Source organism: Bufo bufo, chromosome 4 (genome assembly GCF_905171765.1).
Source record: "Bufo bufo chromosome 4, aBufBuf1.1, whole genome shotgun sequence".
NCBI lineage: Eukaryota > Metazoa > Chordata > Amphibia > Anura > Bufonidae > Bufo > Bufo bufo.
In genome coordinates, this window is record NC_053392.1 from 177,264,371 (window position 1) to 177,281,081 (window position 16,711).

Below are 16,711 nucleotides of genomic sequence, written 5' to 3' on the forward strand. Positions count from 1 at the left end.
TAGAATTTTGTCTAGAGTGGGTCCAAATACAAATTCTCCCGAGAATGGGATAGAACAGAGATTGGCTTTGGAGGCTTTGTGCCCTGACCAGGCTTTCATCCATAGCGCCCGGCAGGCGGCATTGGAAAAAGCTGCTTCTTTTGCGGAGAAGCGGATCGATTCCGCGGAGGCATCAGCTAGAAATGCTGTGGCAGATCGGAGAAGCGGGAAAGAATCACGAATCTCCTCTCTAGAGGTTTTATTTTTAGATGTTCATCGAGCTCTCCTAGCCAGATGTACATAGCCCTGGCCACGGATGTTGCTGCTATGTTTGTTTTGATCTCAAACATCGCAGATTTCCAGGACTTTTTTTAGCAGCCCGTCCGCTTTCCGTCTGGTCAAAGCAAAGTCTGTTTCTGAACTCCTTAGGGACCCCTAGCCTCTTTTCTGGATCAAACCACTCTTCCATAATCATTTCCAGTATATTTTTGTTTATTGGGAAAACGATGGATGTCTTTGATCTAAGACCCCAGAACATCTCATCCTGGACAGTACGGGGTGTCCTCAATCCCCATTGTAGACCTGGTCCCCATTGTAGACCTGACAGCAGTTAGCAGTTCCTCCATTTCATCCGAAGAGAATTTTTTTTTTTTATCCTCATCCAAAACTCCCCCTCTGATAGGGGGTCCTCATTATGAATTTGTCTGGATGAGACGGAGGCTTCTTCCGCATCCTCAGCATTTGAGGAGGATATAACGGAGAGCTTGCGTTTCTTGGGAGGATTAGGAGTACTGCTGGGAGTCGACATAGAAGCCAAGGAAGACTTAATCACGTCCAGAATAAAGGATTTCATCTATGTAAGCATATTTGGTTGTTCTTCCTTCCTTCCAGATTTCAGCTGTGCAAGACTTGCAAAGTCTTTTCTTATGATTCTCCGGTAGCCTTTTTGAGCAAGCATTACACTTTAGTAACTTCACTTTTGCTTTAGACTCTTTAGTTCCCTGGAAGTGAGGGAACAACCAAATATACTGCAGTTAGCAATTAAGGGCAAGTGCTGTTTTAACAACACAACCCCCCCGGGGTGGAACTCACAGTACTGACGGCAGAGGGATCAGGACCTTCCTGGCGGGGAGTAGGTGTCTCTGACATCGTGGTGATTGCCGGCAAATGCTGGCTGGAACCGCGATCTCTTCAGCAGCCCCGGTGTCTGACATCATCAAGCTGTCAGCGTGTGCCTGCGTCGCACCAACCTCTGTATAGGTGCGTGCGTTGGCGCGGCCCGCCTCCTAATGCTTGCGCTCCATGCGCCGCACCTACTCCCCTGGCCGGTCACGTGGATGCAAGGAGGACGCCGAACACAGCGCGCGAACCCCCGTGTGAAGCAGGCACCCCAGACTGCTTCCTGATGCGAGGAAGGAGGTCTCGAGGTAAGGGAGGACCGCAAGCTCCAGCATAGGCCGGGACGAGGGTCCTTGTTGCTCCATGCTGTCCAGCCTTAGCCCCTGCCGTGGGAGGACAGCAGGAGATTCCTGTAGGAAACAATCTTGCATAGAATACTTCAACCCTCCGGACAGGAAAGCTCTCTCCACATGTTGGCCCCTGTAGGGGCAGGAAAGCACTGAGGAGGTGGAGGGGTGGGGGAAATTTAAACTCTCTTCATGTGTTCCTGCCCCTACAGAGGTCAAGGGTCAATCTCATTGTGGCCGTCATGGTGGATGAAATGGGGAAAAAAAGCCTCTGAGGGGGGGGATCATACTCCAGATGCGGAAATCAAAACAAATCCCAGAGGTTCACAGCCCTTAGGCCCCTTGCAGACGAGCGTGTCCGGATGCTTTGCGTCTGCAATCAGGGAAAATCGTGAGTGAGTACGCAATTGCAGTCAGTTTTGACTGCGATTGCGTTCCAATGTTCAGTTTTTATCGCACGGGTGCAATACGTTTTGCACACGCGTGATAAAAAACTGATTGTGGTACTCAAACCCAAACCTCTTCACTGAAGTTCGGGTTTGGGTTAGGTATTCTGTAGATTTTATTATTTTCCCTTATAACATGGTTATAAGGGGAAATAATACATTCTTGACATAATCGCAAGCACATGGTGAGCGCAGTGACGTCAGCGCAGGTCCTGCTGAATAAAGATAGAAATCTTCCATCTTCATTCAGCAGGACCTGCGCTGACGTCACCGCGCTCACCACGTGGTGAGTGCGATTACATCAAAGGTCTTTTGGCAGGTCCTGAAAGATGAAGAAAGAAGACGATGCCGGCTGCGCGAAGAACAGGAGGAGGTGAGCTAATTTTTTATTTTTTAACCCCTAAAGCCACATTTTAGTAAGCATTCTGTATTAAGAATGTTATTATTTTCCCTTATAACCATGTTATAAGGATAAAAAAAAAAAACTGTAAATTGACTTTTAATCAATTTACTTATGTACATCATCTCCTAGCAACCATGCGTGAAAAATCGCACAGCATCCGCACTTGCTTGCGATTTTCACGCAGACCCATTCATTTCTATGGGGCCTGTGTTGCGTGAAAAACGCAGAATATAGAACATGCTGCGATTTTCACGCAACGCACAAGTGATGCGTGAAAATCACTGCTCATCTGAACAGCCCCATTGTACATGGTGAAGGCTGAAAATTTAGACACCTTTAACGGGTTTGTCTAGTTTCATGAAGAAACCAGGCAGCATTTGGGATCCTCCTGTAAAAAAGAAGTGAGAGTCGCTCCAGTTCTCACAGCCTGACTCTGTTTAGCTGATTGTAGAGGTGATGTCCCGTTGACAACACGTGATCGTTGCAGCCAATCACTAGCCTCAGAAGTGAACTGAAAAGGCCAGAGATTGTCAACGTCTTTTCAATGTGACAGCTCCGCTGCAGCAGGGAAAACCAGAGCAGAGGCATAGGCTCTGTCAGGTAAGTAACAGTTCTTTTTTGCAGGAGGATTCAATGTGTTGTCCAGTTTCTTCTGAAAACCAGACAACCCCTTTAAGAAGAGGTTACATATCATGTGAAACAGGATTTGAACACTGATCCAGGGACCTAGCCAATTGCCAGAAAGGAGGTCAGAAACGATATCTTTCCACTGTATCGTAAACTGGATTTTTGCCAGTAACCGAGAAATTTCTGCCTTCCTCTGGACTAACTTGGGTTTGTAAGTATAAAATGGGTAAACTTGCTGTATTAAGGTCTTTTTTCAACTTACAATGTAATTGCAATTAAATTTAATGAGGTTCATTTACTAAGAAGAGTCGGTTTCTGTATGGGTTAAGACTTTGACACATATTGCACCACCACAGTGCAGTTTAAAAAAAAAAAAAGATAGCTTTCACAAGCGAAATACCCCTTTAATGACAGGGTTAGGAAAAAAAAACTAATCTATTTGATGGACTGGATGGGATTTTGTCCCGAGGAAAGATCTTCTCAAAAGATTCCATCTAATGTCTGGACCAAAGAAGAGGAGACATGGGGGGAGGGGGGTATTACTGTAGTCCGTGTCCACAGGCATTTTCCAATCTCCCAATGCTCAAAGCCACTGGAGTACTAATTCCAACCACTTTGCTACGCTCCATGGCGCTTGCAGCGGCCTCTACTTTACTTCTCCTGCTCTGACTGTTGTACATTCCCATTGGGTGTGCACACCCTTCTCGGTTCTTAAAGGGTCATCATGCACACAGGCTAATCTGTCCCCAGCCTATGGCAGCGTTCCCTACAATTTATATGGCACCTTCTCAATGGGAAGGTGACTGAACAACAACGTTTCTAACTTGTCTAGTTCCTGCAAAGGTATGCAGCTAATGAGTGTTCTGTCCTCCAGAGCCTGACCATTTCCTGATAGCCCAATTGATCCCTTGGCCCCACTCCTGACACCTGTCCGATTACAGTATTGAGACTGTGTCCTGCCCTTACTTACTGCCTGTTGTATCATACCGCACAAACTCTGCCTGTCTTGACCTCAATTTGCCCTCTGACCAAGCTTCTGCATGTCCCCTTGGTGGCACGCACTACTGTTCTCTAGGCCCTTCTCAGCAGAATGGTTTAAATATGATTGACATATCCCCATTTAGCCCTTGAAAATCAGATGTTTCACAACAAATATGTACCATATTTTTCGCTTTATAAGATGCACTGTTTTCTTCCAAAAGTGGGGGGAAAATAACACTGTCTTATAAAGCAAAAACGAATGAGCGCTTCCATTATGGAAGTGTTTGTTAGTATGCATCAAGCACAAGGAGCAATAAGTGTAGTGCTTGTTGTACTCACCTCTCACTGGCCTTCTTCTGGGCCTTGCGCTGAACTCTGCCCCGACTGCGTACAGCATCAGGCGGTAATGCACACAGGCATGCACTATGACCACACACTGTGCATCTTCAGATCACAGTGCAGCGCGGGGCCACAAAGACGACCAGGGAGTGTTGAGTGCAGGAAGAGTGTGCCGTGTGGGGGTCTAATTGGAGGATCAGATATAGACTAGGGGTCTATCTGGTGTCTAAGGCCTCTTTCACACGACCGTTTTTTTTTTTTCGTTTACGGGCTGTTTTTTGTGTTCCGTATACAGAACCATTCATTTCAATGGTTCTGCAAAAAAAAACGAAATGTACTCTGTATGCATCCAGTTTCCGTATTTCTGTTGAAAGATAGAACATGTCCTATTATTGCCCGCAAACCACGTTCCGTTGCTCTCTTCAAGTCAATGTGTCCGCAAAAAAAACTGAACACATACGGAAATGGATCCGTATGTCTTCCGTATCCGTTTTTGCGGAAACATCTATTGAAAATGTTATGCCCAGCCCAATTTTTTCTATGTGATTACTGTATACTGTATATGCCGTACGGAAAAACGAAACTGAAAAACTGAACCACAACGGAAACAAAAAATGGAACAATGGATCCATGAAAAACGGACCGCAAAACACTGGAAAAGCAATACGGTCGTGTGAAAGAGGCCTAAGAAAGACTGGGGTCTGATAAAGATTGGGGGGTTCTGATCTGAGGTCTGATCTGAGATCTGATGAAGATTGGGTGTGTGATCTGAGCTCTGATGAAAATAATTATCAGATTTTCCACCATTAAAACCTAGGTGTGTTTAGGTATATAACGTAACATAACAAAATTTAATTGTACATCAAATCACACTGCAATGTCTAAGCATCTTCTGTTTTCAAGCTGAATTTGCTGAACAGCCACATAAGCCCTGGGCTAATAGAATTGTTTTGTATAGTCAACAGGCCATCACCAGGCCGGCAGCACTCCAAATATCATTTTGACTTTAGATGCATACATGTTTTAATGCAGTTGGGAGCAGGTGTTTTGGGATGCTTACACTAGACAAGAAGAAAAATTCTATAATATGAAATCGCTATTTAATCTTTAAAAATAAGGTAAGGAGGTGGGAGAGAGGAGATCAAATGGAAATCCAAACCGGTGAATGTCAGCTTCCAGACAAGCAGGTCAGCACTCGCTGAATATCTTGCACGGTAATTTACACTGCCTCTTAGGCTACTTTCACACTGGCGTTTTGGCTTTCTGTTTGTGAGATTCGTTCAGGGCTCTCATAAGCGGCCCAAAACGGATCAGTTTTGCCCTAATGCATTCTGAATGGAAAAGGATCCGCTCAGAATGTATCAGTTTGTCTCCATTCCACTTTGGAGGCGGACACCAAAACGCTGCGAGCAGCGTTTTGGTGTCCGTCTGACGAAACTGAGCCAAACGGATCCATTCCGACACACAATGTAAGTCAATGGGGAGGGATCCGTCTTGGCTATGTTAAAGATAATACAAACGGATTTGTTCTGACACACAATGTAAGTCAATGGGGACGGATCTGTTTTCTATGACACAATCTGGCACAATAGAAAACGGATCCGTTTTCGGATCCGAAACTGACTCTCAATGGTGTTCAAGACAGATCAGTCTTGGCTATATTAAAGATAACACCAAGGGATCCGTTCTGAACGGATCTGTCTGTGCAGATCCATGACAGATCTGTACCAAACACAAGTGTGAAAGTAGCCGTAGACTGTCTTCCTCGAGCACAACTTACAATTAAGGCTGCATTGTTATTTCCATTGTTCTGCTCCATTAGTAGCAAAACAAAGAAAATAACAGTAGAGCCATATCTGTCGAGTATGGACACAAACTGCTCCGAATACTATTTTGGTGTCCATCGCACTTTCAACCACTTTACCTGACTTCAATGTCAGAATTATATAGTGGTCCCTCAAGTTACAATATTCATTGGTTCCAGGACGACCATTGTATGTTGAAACCATTGTAAGTTGAGTAAATTGGTTCCAAAGCCCCAAAATGTCATCCAAGATGAAAGAAAATGAAGATTTAAGAAAAATAAGCAGATAACTAAGAGAGATAAAACAAGTCCTTATATATAACAGTCAGAAACAGCTGCTAACTAGCAAATAATACAGCTATTTTACCAAAGAAGTGGAGTTGATTGGTTGGATCTGAGGCATTATATGTTGAGTCTAGTTTACGATGGGCCAGAAAAGACCATTGTATGTTAAAAATATTGTATCCTGAGGCCATTGTATATGGTTACCATTAAACTCAATGGAAGTGTAAAATTTATATGCACTGAGCTCCCACCAGTGGCGCATGCAGGTATATACTGTGGATTTATGTCAGGAAGCAGAAGGAGGATCCGAGCACAGAGACTACCTCACCTGGGGCCCTGTATCAATGGCTTACCAATGCTTCCGCTGTGAATATGCCACTGGTCAGGGATGTTTATCTAGAAGGAAAAGAACACAATAGAGAAGGAAAAATACATGTACAAAAATTAAAAAATATTTTCTCAAAATTATTTTATTGTTTAAATCAAATAATCCCAGATAATTTAACCCTTCCGTTACCAACAGCGCTGGAGCGATGTGGTAACATGGCGCCCGCTCGCACAGGCGTCATGGCCGTTTCAAACAGCAGAGTCCTGTGGCTAATTACAGTGACCGGCACTAATGCTTATCGCGGTAATTAAAAAGCTTTAGATGACTTGATCTAGTGATATACGCTTCCTACAGACACCCCCTGCAGCCAATAGTCAAATAAAGCAGCTCATTTAGACCGAGTGGAGCCATAGTTTTGAGAGAATAGATCCAGCGTCTCACGCTGGAGAATGTCGCGGTCCCAGTTACCTCCCTGCCTATGGGAGGGACTCTATCAATTCCCATAAAGCACACCCGAGCTTTGCCATTGTGGGGACTAAAGATATGGTTGGCGACTGGTGTTTCTTTAGCTTTAGATATATCATTAAGATGTTCGCCAATTCTCCTGCGGAACTCGCGAATGGTCTTACCAACGTACTCCTTGCCACACTCGCAAGTTAAGCGGTAGATGACCACTCTCGGGTGCGCTTTATGGAAACTGATAGAGTCCGTCCCCCCAGGTGGGGAGGTAACTGGGACCGCAACATTCTCCAGCGTGAGACTCGCAGAATCTATTATCTCAAAACTATGGCTCCACTCGGTCTAAATGAACAGCTCAATTTTAGCTGCTTGATTTGACCCTTGTACCATACTGTGTCCTTCCATAACTGCTAATACCAATTCTTATACACGTGTATGCTTTTTTAGATAGGAGCAGGGCTTGCATTCATACATCTTGTAGTATACATTGACCATATAACATGCACTGACCTTGTGAATAAGCTATTGCCAAACAAACTCCGTTGATACCTATATTGATACCATAGTGCAAACTTATGTGTGTGCCCCAGCAGCAGCTAAGGAGCTCGGGCTTCACCCGGAGCGTCCTGCTTGCTAGGCATACAGTCCAGCTCCCTTTCTTTACTTATCCCGCCCCGTGGGTGTGCCGCGCACGCGGTGGAGTGCGGCGTTGCCTTGCGCTGCGCTCCACGCGATGCGCGTCACGTCACACGCCACATGATCTGACCACATGATCAGGTGGGCGGGTCAGGGAATACAGCGCGCGTGGACCGCAGCCTTTTAAAGCACGCTACTAGGCATTTACCTCTGCTAACAGCCAGATTCGTATCCCCCACCAGAGGGCACCAATTTGTCCAGGGCGAGATTTTAACCCTAGCTGGCCAGATTTTAACCCTAGGTGGGCGTCGGCGAACATTTTATGCAAGTTCAGTGCACCAGCACAGCATATGTGCTATTGTGACAGTCAAATACGAGCTTGAAATACTGCAATTATATTCTGGGTTAAAAAAAAATAAAACACCCATTTTTGGCAATACCCTACATCTGGGGCCTTTGCTGCAATTATCAGTGTGAAATACAAGCTTGAAATACTGCAATAATATCCTGTTATTAAAAAAAACACCCATTTTGGGCAAAATATATAATTTGCGGCCTTTGCTTCATCTGTCTGTGTGAAATACAAGCATCAGATACTGCTGTTATATTCTGTTATTAAAAAAAACACCCATTTTGGGCAATTCCCTACATCTGGGGCCTTTGCTGCATTTGTCAGTGTGAAATACAAGCTTGAAATACTGCAATAATATTCTGGGTTTAAAAAAAAACACCCATTTTGGGCGAGATCCTAAATTTGCGGAAAATGAGGAGAGCGTCAAATAAGGGACGAGCTCCTGTTGCAGGGAGAGGATGTGGTCGATCTGTGCCAGCTACACGCACAAGTAAAACCCCTACCTCAGGTGCGAGTAGGCGACAGAACCTTCAGCGTTATTTGGCCGAGCCTAATGCGGTTCTACGAATGGTGAGGCCAGAATAAGTACAGGCGATAGTAGATTAGGTTGCTGACAGTGCCTCTAGTTCCTTCACATTGTCTCCCACCCAGTCTCCTGCTGAAAGATCAGAGTTGGCACCTGCAGCTCGGGCTGCAGTAAAAAGATTATTTTAGTAATCGAGTATTCTATCGATTATTTTTTACGATTCGAGTAATCTAATAAGAAAAAAAATAATTAATAGACTGTTTTCCTTTATAAAAACTCATCAGACCCCCTGCCATTAGTCCCCAACACCCTTCGTTCCCCACTGTGCGATCAGCCCAAGTGCATCAGTTCCCCCCAGTGTCATCAGCTCCACTATCCCCCAGTGTCATCAGCTCCACTATCCCCCAGTGTCATCAGCTCCACTATCCCCCAGTGTCATCAGCTCCACTATCCCCCAGTGCCATCAGCTGTCCCCACCCCATAGCAATCAGCTCTCCCCCTTGTGCCATCAGCTCTGCCCCCTTGTGCCATCAGCTCTGCCCCCTTGTGCCATCAGCTCTGCCCCCTTGTGCCATCAGCTCTGCCCCCTTGTGCCATCAGCTCTGCCCCCTTGTGCCATCATCTTTACTCCCCCAGTGCCATCATCTCTCACCCCTTGTGCCATCAGCTCTCCCCCCTTGTGGCATCAGCTTTACTCCCCCAGTGCCATCATCTCTCCCCCCCATTGTGCCATCAGCTCTCCCCCCATTGTGCCATCAGCTCTCTCCCCCCATTGTGCCATCAGCTTTACTCCCCCATTGTGCCATCAGCTTTACTCCCCCATTGTGCCATCAGCTTTACTCCCCCATTGTGCCATCAGCTTTACTCCCCCATTGTGCCATCAGCTTTACTCCCCCATTGTGCCATCAGCTTTACTCCCCCATTGTGCCATCAGCTTTACTCCCCCATTGTGCCATCAGCTTTACTCCCCCATTGTGCCATCAGCTTTACTCCCCCATTGTGCCATCAGCTTTACTCCCCCATTGTGCCATCAGCTTTACTCCCCCATTGTGCCATCAGCTTTACTCCCCCATTGTGCCATCAGCTTTACTCCCCCATTGTGCCATCAGCTTTACTCCCCCATTGTGCCATCAGCTTTACTCCCCCATTGTGCCATCAGCTTTACTCCCCCATTGTGCCATCAGCTTTACTCCCCCATTGTGCCATCAGCTTTACTCCCCCATTGTGCCATCAGCTTTACTCCCCCATTGTGCCATCAGCTTTACTCCCCCATTGTGCCATCAGCTTTACTCCCCCATTGTGCCATCAGCTTTACTCCCCCATTGTGCCATCAGCTTTACTCCCCCATTGTGCCATCAGCTTTACTCCCCCATTGTGCCATCAGCTTTACTCCCCCATTGTGCCATCAGCTTTACTCCCCCATTGTGCCATCAGCTTTACTCCCCCATTGTGCCATAATCTCTGCTGCCATGCTCCTCCTGACACCCGGATTGCACAGTGTCATTGGTTACTATGACGCTGTGCACTCCAGGCGCCTGGCCTTAGTCGCGCCCATACCCCCTCGGTTTCACTAACTTACCTTTCCAGCAGGGGTGCTGCGGACACTTCATCGTTCCGCGCTGCTCTGCGCCTGACGTCACACAGTGCGTCAGGTCACGGCGTGCGTGCGTACATCAGGAGGTCAGAGCAGCGCGGGACCATGGACGTGCTGTGAAGTGTCCAGAGGCCCCCTGCTGAAAAGGTGAGTATTCCAAGCGCAGCGGGAGACTACGGAGCGGGAGTAATAGCAAGCGCTTCACTCCCACTCCGTGGTCACATGACGCAAACGAATCTTCGATGCAAAAAATTTGCATTGAGGATTTTTGTGTCGAATTACTCGATTTAATCGAGTAATCGTTTCAGCCCTACCTGCAGCCCATGGCTTTCAGTCTTTCACCTCACCCCCTTGCAAATCAGCCAAGCAGTCCGTAAGCCCCAAGTCATGCAGCAAACTCTTCTGCTTTTTGATGACTCTGCTAGCAGGGTTTCCCAGGGCCACCCACCTAGCCCTGCCCCAGAAGTGGAAGAGATTGAGTGCACCGATGCCCAACCACTTATGTTTCAAGATGAGTACATGGGAGGACCATCGCAGCAAGTCTCGGATGATGACGAAACACAGGTGCCAACTGTTGTGGCTTTCGAAAGTGTGCAGACCGACAAGGAGGGCAGGGGTGAAGACTGGGTGGAAGATGATGTGGAGGACGATTAGGTCCTCAACCCCACATGGAATCAAGGTCATGCGAGTGACCGATGTAGTTCGGAGGAAGAGCTGGTGGTCGCACAGAGCCACCAGCACACCAGAAGAGGGAGCAGGGTCCAAAAGCGGAGCATCCGTCCCGTAAACAGTATGCCTGCTACTGCCAACCGCACCAAGGGACCGAGCACACCAAAGCCAGCTCCAAGGAGTTCCCTGGCGTGGCAGTTCCTCAGACAATGTGCTGACGACAAAACACGAGTGGTTTGCACGCTGTGCAATCAGAGCCTGAAGCGAGGCATAAACGTTCTCAACCTGAGCACAACCTGCATGACCAGGCAACTAAGTGCAAAGCATGAGCTGCAGTGGAGTAGACACCTCAAAAACAAAGAAAGGTGTCTGGCTCCTCCTGCTTCCTCTTCTGCTGCAGTCTCGGCCTTTTCATCCACTTCTGGAGTGACAGTGGCACCTGCCACCCAGCAAACATAGGATCTGCCAGCAACACCACCACCTGGGTCACCAAGCATCTCCACAATGTCCCATGGAAGATTTCATCTCTCTATCTCCCAAACACTGGAGCGAAAGAGGAAGTACCCCCCTACCCACCGGCGATCCCTGGCCCTGAATGCCAGCATTTCAAAATTACTGGCCTTTGAAATGCTGTCATTCCGTCTGATGGAAACGGACAGTTTTAAAAGCCTTATGGCGGTGGCTGTCCCACAGTACGTCGTGCCCAGCCAACACTACTTTTCCAGGCGAGCCATCCCTTCCCTGCCCAACCAAGTGGGGGACAAAATCAGGTGTGCAATGCGCAACACCATCTGTGGCAAGGTCCACCTAACTACAGATACGTGGACCAGTAAGCACGGTCAGGGACGTTATATCTCCCTAACAACACACTGGGTAAATGCAGTGGCGGCTGGGCCTGAGGCGGATAGCAGTTTGGCGCATGTCCTTCCACCTCGAGGATTGCAGGGTGCTTCAGTTTGCCTCCTGTTGCTTCCTCCTCCTCTACCGCCTCCTCATCCGGTCAGCGTAACACCATCACCACCAACTTCAGCACAGCCAGGGGTAAACGACAGCAGGCAGTTTTAAAACTTATCTGTTTGGGGGACAAACCCCACACCGCGCAGGAGCTGTGGACGGGCATGGAACAACAGACCGATGAGTGGTTGGTGCCAGTGAGCCTCAAGCCCGGCCTGGTGGTGTGCGATAATGGGCGAAATCTCGTAGAAGCTCTGGGACTAGCCGTTTGATGCACATCTCTTGCCTGGCGCATGTGCTGAATTTGGTGGTGCAGAGGTTCCTTAAAAATTACCCCAATATGTTAGAGCTGCTGCAGAAAGTGCGGGCCGTCTGTGCGCGCTTTCGGCGTTCTCACCCTGCTGCTCGCCTGTCAGCTACAGCGTAACTTCCTGCCTTCCCGCTCACCGCCTCATATGCGACGTGCCCACAATGTGAAACTCCACCTTGTACATGCTGGCCAGACTGTGCGAGCAGCAGCAGGCTATAGTGGAGTTTCAGCTGCAGCACGCACGGGTGAGTCGCTCGGCGGAACAGCACCACATCACCACTAATGAGTGGGCCTCCATGCGAGACCTGTGTGCCTTGTTGCGCTGTTTCGAGTACTCCACCAACATGGCCAATGCCGATGACGCCATTTTTAGGGTTACTATCCCACTTCTATGCCTCCTTAAAAAAACACTTCGGGCGATGATGGAAGAGGATGTGGCACAGGAGGAGGAGGAAGAGGGATCATGTCATAGGGTTTCCGGCCAGTCATTCACAAGTGGCTCCGATGGTGGGTTCCTGCACCCACAAACACCAGGTACACAATTATCCAGCCAGGGCTCAGTCCTGGAGGATGAGGAGGTGGAATAGGAGGAACAGTGTTCAAAGCAGGGTGGCACCCAAACCAGCTCATGGCCATCACTGGTGCGTGGCTGGGGTGATACAGAGGACACAGATGATACACCTCCCACAGAGGACAGCTTTTCGTTGCCTCTGGGCAGCCTGGCACACATGAGCGATTACATGCTGCAATGTCTCAGCAACGACTGCAGAGTTGCCCACATTCTAACTTGAGCTGATTACTGGGTGGCCACGCTGCTGGATCCCCATTACAAGGACAACGTACCGTCCTTAATTCCGTCACTGGAGCGTGATGGTAAGATGCGCGAGTACAAGCGCACGCTGGTAAACGCGCTGCTGGTGGCATTCCCACCAGCAGTGGAAAAGCTTTGTCATCACGCCACAACAACCAGCACCTCCAGCTGATATGGAACGTCTTAACAGGAGGCAGCATTTCAGCAACATGGTGGAGCAGTATGTGTGCACACACCTACACGTACTGAATGATGGGTCTGCCCCCTTTAACTTTTAATATTTCCCACTCTTTTGGGGTGTACACAAATAAAAAAATAAAATAAAAAAATTAAAACCAAAAACCAGGTGTTGGGTACCTCGTCCTCCTCCACCGCCGCCGCTTCCACCTACACCACTACGTCCACCGCCTCCTCAACCTTCTACTCCATATGGACCTCCACCTCATACATAGATTATTTTTTGTTAATTTTTATGTATTTTATTTTCGGTCATTTCACTCATTTGTCTGATACATTGTTTGGTTACATATCCCAAATTTTTGGCTTTGATATACCCCTGCTCTACCTAGTAGACAGGTTAATAAATTTCACTCATTTGTCTGTTACATTGTCGGGTGAAATTCACCAATTTTTGGCTGTGATATACACCTGCTCTACCTAGTGGACAAGGAAATACATTTCACTAATTCGTCTGTTACATTCTTGGGTGAAATTGAAAATTTTTTGCCGTGAATAAACCCCTGCTCTGCATAGTTGACAGGGACCGAAATTTTTAAAAATAGTCTGTTCCATTGGTGGGTGACATTAACCCATTTTTGGCTATGAAAAACGTCTGCTCTGAATAGGTGACAGGGAATTAAATTTCAATTGACACGCGCCCTCTCCTTTCATTCGATGCTTCAACTTTAACAACTTGTCCCACATTTCCACTCGATCACATTGGAGCCATTGACCTCCCTTGGATGTGGTATCTCTTTCTCACGCTCCCTCTCCGGCGTGGAACCCCGATTTGCCGTTAACCGTGATCAACATGGTAGGCTCAGAAAAGAACATCGAAAGTTGATAGAGAAGATATCCAAATGGATCGTGGACGTCACTGGAACATGCGATAAGGCAGAAGTTATCTAGAGTCAACAAAGCGGCAACAGGGCCTCTCGTGTCTAACGTTTCCAAATCCAAAATATTTTTTAATAATCATTCCAATAACAGGGCATCTTAAGAGTCCTGTATTGTTATTTATCGTCACTACCTCCCCGAGTCGGGAGTGGGTAATTGCCGCGCGCCCCCTCATTTACTTGGAAGCTTCGACTTCAATAATTTATCCCACATTTCCGCACAATCACATTTAATTTCATACATTGACCTCCCTTGGATGTGGTATCCCTTTCTCACGCTCCCTCTCCAGTGTGGAACCCTGATTAGCCACTAACCCTGATCAACATGGTAGGCGCAGAAAAGAACATCGAAAGTTGCTAGAGCAGATATCCAATTGGATTGTGGACATCACGGGGACGTGCGACATGGTGGAGCAGTATGTGTGCACACGCCTACACGTACTGACTGATGGGTCTGCCTCCTTCAACTTCTGGGTCTCCAAATTGGGCACATGGCCTGAGCTTGCCCTTTACGCCTTGGAGGTGCTGGCCTGCCCTGCAGCCAGTGTATTGTCTGAATGTGTGTTTAGCATGGCTGGAGGGGGTTATCACAGGTTATATTTCCCAATGTTTTGGGGTGTACCCTAATTTAAACAAAAAAATAAATAAAAAATAAAACCAAAAAGCAGTGTAGGCTACCTCCTCCTCCTGCTATACTGCCACATCCACCACCTCCTCAACCTCCTACTCCATATGGACCTCGTCCTCCAAGATCAAGATTATGTTTTATTTTTACATATTTTATGTTATTTTAAGTCATTTCCATATCCACATTTGTTTGCAGAGCACTTGCCATGCTCTTAACCACATGTAGCTGCCATTTGCAGCCCTCTAGCCCTTTCCATGACTTTTTTAGAGCCATTTCAGTGCTCCAAAGTTCGGGTCCCCATTGACTTCAATGGGGTTCGGGGTCAAGTTGGGGTCCCGAACTCAAAAATTTTGTGAAGTTCGGCCGAACCAGTCGAACCCGAACATCCAGGTGTCCGCTCAACTCTACTTGTGACCAATCCCGGGTGCCTGTGAAAATCTCCTGGCGCACCTATTCCATCTGCATCTACTGTTTGGTGAGAACATTCCTTTTCATGTGTTGCAAATGAGGTACCATCCTATTGTTGTTTTGGCCTCAGTCGGGTTGCTGTCTATCAGTCTTTGTTGCATGTATAATTCCTTGTTTGTAACGTAGCTTTTTTTAAAAAATTTATATTGATTAAACGTTAAGTTTTAGCTCCCTTTGTTCCCTCCTTATATTTGGGAGTATCTTGTGAAGTGTAATACGTCATATGGTACATACTTTGCTATTTTGTTTGTTTCAAGTTTGGATCCATTTGAGACAGGTTTCCTGCAGTCTCTCTGATTCTCCTGAAATCACTCCATCATCCATCAAACTTATCTTAGACTGCATCCCTATGATAAGAAGGATGAAATGCGAGGGAAACTGGAGACTGGTGTCAGCGAGTACATGGCACTGGGGATGTCTCAGCAGTGTGTATGGCAACAGAAATGAATATGTAATAAATGTACTTTGTTCGTAAACCTGTCAACAGATTAATAAAGAACTGGTATTGTATATTCTCACAGCGGATACTGTGCTTTTTTCCCATGCTACATGCTAATGACTTTTAACCTATCGGATATAGCCAGAAGCACCTGTCTGACAGAGCTAGCACTGGATTCCTTATTTTTACATCTTTAACAAATGGAAACTGCTGAAAAGTGTTCACTTTTGAAAGAAAAAAATATATCACCAAAATATGCAAGGCTGCTCACAAACTACTGGGTAACCAAATTCATTAGATTACGCGAATACCATAAAGTGAGCCGCTGCTAACAGCAATTAATCAGAATACACCTGACATTCACCCCTGTGACATGGCGAAAAGAGCTCATGCGCGCGACCATATGTATTTTGCGGCCCGCAAAACACAAACCCGTTGAAATGAATGGTTCCGGATACGGTCTACAAAAAAAAAAAAGACAACGGACACGAAAAGATAATAAGTTTGCTTGCATGAGCCCTAACTGAGCTAACCATGATGAAAAATAATGAGATACCCACAGGTAAAGACCCAGTTATGGCCAATCCCTATATTCGCTTCCTCAAGGGAATAATATCTAATATTTATTCTAAGTATAAATGACAAAAGTTAAAAGCGCTGTCCAGTTTCCCATATTGATGACCTATTCTCACGAAAGGTCATCAATATCAGATCAGCGGCCCCCAGCAACCCCCCCCCCCCCCGATCAGCTGTTTGCTCGCCAATCTGATATCGGAGCAGTTGAAGTTACGCTCGGTTAGAAGCTGTAATTACACCGTTACACCGCTCGCAGCTGCCATTTCGATGGTGAGCAAGTAAACAGTGAATTGATGCTCAAAATAAACGGAACCAAGCTAAGGATACATGCACACGACAGTTGTGCGTTTTGCGGTCCGAAAATTGCGGATCAGCAAAACACAGATAGCGTCCGTGTGTGTTCCGCAATTTGCGGAAACGGCACGGATAGACATTGATATAACTGCCTATTCTTGTCCGCAAAAAAAAAATAAGATTTTTTTTTATATAAAATGATTTTTGAGGAAAATATATTAC

At 46.7% G+C, this 16,711-nt stretch overlaps 1 protein-coding gene across 1 annotated transcript in view; it reads right to left on the reverse strand.

The window, feature by feature from the left end:
* Positions 1-16,711, reverse strand: part of PLCH1 (phospholipase C eta 1) — a 289,893-nt gene that overhangs the window by 201,104 nt on the left and 72,078 nt on the right. The gene's annotated exons all lie outside the window — the stretch shown is intronic.